The 6,769-nt window shown below is 37.8% G+C and overlaps 1 non-coding gene across 1 annotated transcript; it reads right to left on the bottom strand.

Moving 5' to 3' along the window:
- Positions 1-4,378: 4,378 nt before the first annotated feature.
- On the bottom strand, positions 4,379-4,481 carry LOC115070285. Its single transcript, XR_003849468.1, has one exon. It is a non-coding gene; the product is annotated as a small nucleolar RNA U13 (small nucleolar RNA).
- Positions 4,482-6,769: the final 2,288 nt, after the last annotated feature.

The raw sequence follows: 6,769 nt of genomic DNA, 5'->3' as shown, positions 1-6,769 counted from the left end.
TCACAGGATTTAGATTGTGCCTTACTTACTTCTATCAATCTTTGGGTTTAGAGGTTACAGAACCACATGTTTATAATACCTACTAATTGACCACATCATTTATCTATTATTCACCATGCAAGCAATTTTTTCGGGACTATTTCAAAAGTTTGTTATTTTTTAAAATATCTCTTACTGAAATGAAATGTAAATATTCCAAATGTCTTAAATTGGATCTCAGAGGGAACTACAGAATCCACATGCATTTCTGGGTTTGGAAACAAGCCACACCAAGAGCTTCAGGAAGGATTAGCAAAGTTGACCCTGCCATGAGCAACACAACACAGAGTTCTTTCCTGAGACTATTTAAAATTATTTGGCTAGGAGGAGGGAAGCACGAGGAAGAACATAGTTCATGAGGTGAACTCAGCTGAGCCATGTGAGGAATATATGGAAACAAAAGCGAGTATGTTTCCTGTTTGTATCTCTGATTGAAGCAGGAAACCTGTCCTCTACAAATAAGTCTTGTTTCGTATTTACACCAAGTAAAATGGTTTAGCCTTCAGTAATGTGCATCTGCTACAAATGTTCATGAAAACACCCATAACAGATTTTAATGTTCCAACATAATTTAATATGTGAATAGTAACAGCAAGACCCCACTATTATTGAAGCTACTCTTCTTACAAATTTGCTGTTGAACTAGAGTAAAAATTTCCAAATCAGTGATTCTGAGGAAGAATAAAATGCAGAAATCACTTGCTTGACCACCTAAGAAAACAATAACTAGGGCCATACGCATAGGTGTGAGTGGAGTTATGTATTCCAAAAGGCTCCTTTGTTTCACCAAACCCTATGATTTGTAGAGGTCTCAAAACAGGATTCTTTTCAGCATTAGCACCAATATAAATACTAGTAACTAATAATGGGATAAAATTTAAAGCATTATTTACTACTTTAACTTTTGAAATCAGCATACAATGTATTAGAAGTCATTATGAGTTTTCTGGTGGCCCAGCTTTTAAAATTTTATTGAATTATTGTGCATTTCATGCAATGTATCTGGATCACATTTAGGACCAATCCACACCACCTCAGAGCCCTCACTTGGCCGAATTTCATGCATTCTGTCATTTATGTTAAGGCCTATCAAGTCAGACTTATGTCCGTTATTGTGAGTTCATCCACTGGAGCCTGGTCAATCCATCTAGTGTCATTCCCTTAAAGAAGAATCAGTCACCCAGGAGTGATGGTCAGTTTCCAATAGTTACTCATCTAAGTTTGGGGCTTCTTACCCTTTTCTCTACTTTTGTGCTTTTTTTTTTTCTGCTTTGAGCTTGCATGAGTCTTTTGCATGCTGTCACCATTGCTGTAAGTTTATATGAGCAAGTTCCCAGCTGCTTGGAAAACTCTCTTTCCTCATAGTCATCCACCACCCCTGACTCTTACAGTCTTTCTGCCCCCTCTTCCACGATGGTCAAGGTCCCTGAGCCGTGGGTGGGTAAGGTTTAACACAGGAGTCCTATCCAGGCACATATACTCTGTGATCTCTTATTTTCTATACTTTGGCCAGTTGTGACATTCTGTGTTCATTGCCCTCTGTTGCATGAGGAAGCTTTGCTGGTGAAAGTTGAGAGATGCACTAGTATTCTCTCTACCCCCTGTTCCACTGTATTCTGTGAGCCTTAGGTATAAAGGTTATACTGTTGATTTGTAACTTAGGGATGGGCATCTCTCAGACACTTATTCTCTGTGTATAGCCAGTTGTGTAACTCTGTATTGTCTCCATATGTTGCAAAAAGAAGCTTCTTTGATTAGTGGTGAATGTCATTATGGCACTTTTAAGCAAAATGTGCTTCAGTAGATTACCTTTAAGTTGCAGCAAAATGAATATTACCTTTAGGAATGTAACCTGTGAATAATACATTTATAGCCTTACTAAGACCAGTAAGCACATTCAGATTTACCTTGTCAGTTCCCAAGAAATAATTAAATAAACAAAACCATCACTATTGTAGTCCTATGAGGAGAATGTCATTTATTTTATTTAAGATAAGGAAATAGGCACATAATATTGCAATGGCATGTTCATGACCACAAAGAAGGCATTTTTACCATAGATGATATATACACAAGAGAAAAACATGAATCACGCAGCCCTTCTCAAGCATAGATGTAGGTAACATAGTCCATTGAATCAGAATACATCATAGGAAAAGATTATAATTAATTCATTGTATAAAAACTCAAATCAAGAGCAACTCAAGTCTCCAAATTTTCAACAGTGTGAACAAAGTGTAGTCCAAATATATAATGAAATATCACTTAGCTACTATCAGCTATTGAGTAGAGCTGTGCTTATTGAAATGGAACAAAACTATTTGATATGTGAGAAGAAAAAATTAAGAACAGAACATGAGGACTGGAGAAATAGCTCAGTGGTAGAGTGCTTGCCTAGCATGCACAAGGCCTTAGTTTCAGTCATCAAGAAAAAATAAACAAAATAACAGCAAGTAGAGTGTTGTCATATGTACCTAAAATTACACCTATGTATAGATGTAAAGACAGGAAATATATCAAAATACAGCATGGATTAGACTCAGTGAACTAGAAAGAAGAGAAGTTGGGAAGGGGTCATGGCTGACTGGGTCTGAGAGACGCTGGAAGTGGAATGGAGGGTTGATATGATCGAAATACTTTGAGTTCATATATGAAATTCTCAGAGAAAGAATTTTTAGAAGAATGCTTACTTGGGAATATTGAGATTTTTTTCTGAGAGCCACAAATTCATTCGTACCTGTGGTAGTTTCAAATGAAATGTTTCCCATGGACACAAGTATTTGAATAATTGACACCAGATGGTAGCACTGTTTGTGGAGGTTTAGAAGGAACGACCTTGCTGGACAAAGCATATCACTGGGGGCGGCTTTGAATTTGCAGTCTCTTTGATTCCTCCATGTACTTAAAGATGTGGGCTTACAGTTTAAACCCCCAATTGCCTACTGCCATGCCTCTCTAGCATGATGGCCTGTATCACTTCATAACCCTAAGCCACAAATAAACTCTTCATTCTGTAACTTGCCTTCGGCAGGAGACTCCATCACAACAGAAAAATAAATAATGCCATACCTTTGCAGTCAATTTTTACTATACTTGTCTATTGGTTTTATAGGAATAAAGTGAGATAATAGTAGAGAAGCATAATGTCTGACATTCTCTGATTTGTGACTGGTTCATTCCAGTGTATGTTTTGTCCCCACCCTTTTGCCTCTTCTGTGTGTTTGTCACTTTGTTTTTCAAAAGGAAACTCATCACTGGACTCTCCCCTAAAGAGAATATCAAGAGCAATCTCCTCATTTAAAGACCATAGTTTGATTACGTGTGGGAAGATCATTTTTAAAATAAAGTGTAAATGTCAGAATTCAGGCCTGAATTTCTGTGGGTGGGCGTTGTTCATTTTACTGTGCCACATATCTTGATGCCCCCTCCTCATCTTTCAGCTTGAACTTTTCCACACATTTCTACTTGGGCATTTGTGACAGGCCTTGTACAGAATTTCAGTCTCTTAGTGAAAAGGAAATATTCTCTTGGAATAATCAAGAGAGACTTTTCCCTTTTGGTATCACTTGATGGATGTAAAAAGAGTAGAGAAACAAGAGATTTTGAAGGAATGGAAACCTGAGAACCTTGTCAACAAGTCTCGACACATAGCTCCATCCCCAGAGAGGCCTTCTGGGATTTTATATGTAGCTCTGACAAGTATTTGCCAGTTTGTAGTAGATCTGGAATATCAGATGAGTCTAGTTTTCACTTAGCCAACAAAATGACATAATTCTTAGGGTATCCCTAGTCAGTAAATTCTTAAGCAGGTAGCTTAGCAAATATCCTAAATCTTTAGATATTTATACTTTTCTCAGGATCCTGTGACACTGGTGAATTTGTCAAGAAATGCAGAAATTAAAGATTTCAGTTCATACCCTTAAGTGCATCTTCACAGTGTTCTAAAATAGCTATATTGGTAACTATTATTTAATATTCATACTTGATATCTTCATTATCCCTATAAATCTAGACTAATAATAATTACAACTTTTTTCCAAATATAGTGATTAGGTACGCTATGCATTATTCCTAACTATACTCTCTGGAAACTTAATTGTGATTTAGCAACATTGAAATGTTAGGACACTGGTGATGCTCACTTACCTGCAGAATTTAAATTAGTTCAATTTGTTCCAGAAGCAAAAAGATTAAATCAAATCCAAGAATAATTTTAATTTGACATCAACAACTTAAGTCACAGTTGAGCATAGTTTAGCTACTATTAAACTCACCCAGGAGTGGATCACAGCATATTCAGGGTCTCTGACATTTCTAGTCACATGTTTTTTTTTTCCCACATCAGATGGGCAATATGCCAATGTGTAATAAGTTTTGAGGGTGACACATGTCACACAGGCACGTGACCACCCAGTCATCACTCTTATGGACCAAAAAAGGATCGAGTCACATGTTTTACTTGAATAGATGTTCATATTTGCTGAAAAACTACTATGCTTCATATAACACATCTAAAATAGACAATGATTTGATTTACTGAGCACCAACCTTTGTTTAATTTATTACTTTTTTGTAATATAAACTATCTCTGAAATGATTTTTAATGATTTGCAGTATTAAAGTATATTGAAGAAATAGAATAAACTTTTCTTTTAAAATTTCTTTTTTATTAAAAAATTTTATTTGGATTATTGTGTATTTCATACAGAACATTTCAATCCATCATAATCATCTCCCATTTCCACTGGTACCTTCTCATAGCCCCATTACTGGAATTCATACATTCTGTCAATTCTGTTAAAGCCTATTGTGTCTAGTTAGTTCCCCAGCGCAAGTTCATCTACTGAGGTCTAGTCAGCTGACCTAGAGTCCCTCGCTTTAGGAAGTTCAGTTCTTCCTCACCTAGCAGTAATCAGCTGCCAAAATTTCTTCAGCTAAGATTGGGGTCAGCTGTCCATTTCTCCAGTTCTGTGCTGGGTTTTTGTCTGCTTGAATTTGCATGGGACTTGTGTATGCTGACACCATTGCTATAGATTCATATGAGCAGGGTCCTAGGAGCTTGTAGGATTCTATTTTCATATGGTCATACTCATAAGACTCCTCCCTGGCTCTTCAAATCTTTCTGCCCTGTCTTCCACAGAGCCCTGGATGGGTGGAAATTAATATGGTCCTGTCTAAAAACCAGTGTTCTGCAGACTCTTAATCACTACACTTTGATCATTTCTGTCCTTTGGGGTTCCTGGTCGTCTGTTGCATGAGGGAGCTTCATTGATGAGAACTGAGAGATTCATTAGTGACCTCTTTACCCCTGTTCTGTGTTCCTGAGACTTAGGTGTAGACATTGCATTGTAGATGTGTCACTTGGGCCTGGGCAATTCATAGACAATCTCTGTGTGTGACCAGTAGTGGTACTTGGTAATTGTATCCATCTACTGCAAAAGAAGCTTCTTTGATGAGTGGTGACTGGAATATTTGTCTGTAAATACAAGGATACATGCTTTGTACATAGTAAGAAATTACATTAGCCTAGCCATGTGCTAGTCTTCGAGTTTTCTCTAAGATCTGTGACCTCTACAGTCATGTGTATTTGGTTATATTTACAGTAGCACACTTGAGTTTCCTTCCATTGAGTGGGCTTTTAGTCCAATTAGGTAGCTGTTGATTGCCCTCAAGATAAAAGTGCCACTACTGTCCCAATGTCCTGTGCTGTGTTGGCCATTGATGTGATTATTTGGTCTTGAAGCTGGTGGTGGACCATCAATTGATGTTTTTCCCTTGGCACCTTCATAGTGATCTCCAAAACTATGAGAGCTAGCCTTCAAGGGAAGTAGCTTCCAGGTCAGTTCCAGGTCCATTGCTCCAAATCCTGTGTCCGATATATGTGCTGTCTTCAGCAGTAGGGTCTTACGTTCAGTTTCTGTGAGGCAATCAAGGGCTGTAGCAATAGCCTGTGTAATTTTGAGCATCTCTTGGACCACCCTAGCCAGCAACTCAAAGGAAGGTTTCTTCTGTGCAGCACTGTTTCTTGTTATGTAGACTTGTCATACACTTGGACTCATGTAGATATATTGTATGTACAATTTGTCCTTTGGTTGTTGAACTAATATGATTCCCTCTGGTCTTTTACACTAGCTAGGAAATATTTATTTTTCCTTTCCTTTTTCCTGTCCAAGCCTTCCACCATGACTTCCCCCAATAAAGTGTCCCCATTTTCTAAATTTCTCCCTTGGTAATACCAGTCTCCTATGGTCCCACCTCTCTTGAGCTTCTTTCCCCCTTATCCTCAAGGTTCCTTGTATAAGCCTCCCTCCCCTCTCCCTTTTAAATAACTCCATTTTTATCCATTTCTCCTTTAGTAACACCTGCCTCCTACTGTTCTTCTCTCTCAGGTTCTTTTCTTTTATCTCCCTGATTCCTTTTCAGTATCCTGGTTCCTGCAGTTATATCTGGGTACATACTCACATATAAGAATTTAGTGCAAGGAGCCACATATGAGGGAAAACATATGTCCTTTGTTTTTCTGAGTCTGTGTTACTTCACTTAGTGTAACAGTTTCTAGTTCCATCCATTTACCTGAAAATTTTATGATTTCGTCTTTCTTTTCCTCTGAGTAGAACTCCATTGTGTAAATGTACCACATTTTCATTATCCACTCATCAGTTGAGGGGCACTTAGGTTGCTTCCATCTCTTAGCTATTGTGAAAAGAGCAGCAACAAACATGGTTGTTCA

The sequence above is a fragment of the Nannospalax galili genome, unplaced genomic scaffold (genome assembly GCF_000622305.1).
Source record: "Nannospalax galili isolate Female #2095 unplaced genomic scaffold, S.galili_v1.0 scaffold55, whole genome shotgun sequence".
NCBI lineage: Eukaryota > Metazoa > Chordata > Mammalia > Rodentia > Spalacidae > Nannospalax > Nannospalax galili.
Note: the sequence above shows the minus strand (reverse complement) of the source record. Positions and strands in the feature narration are given on the sequence as shown.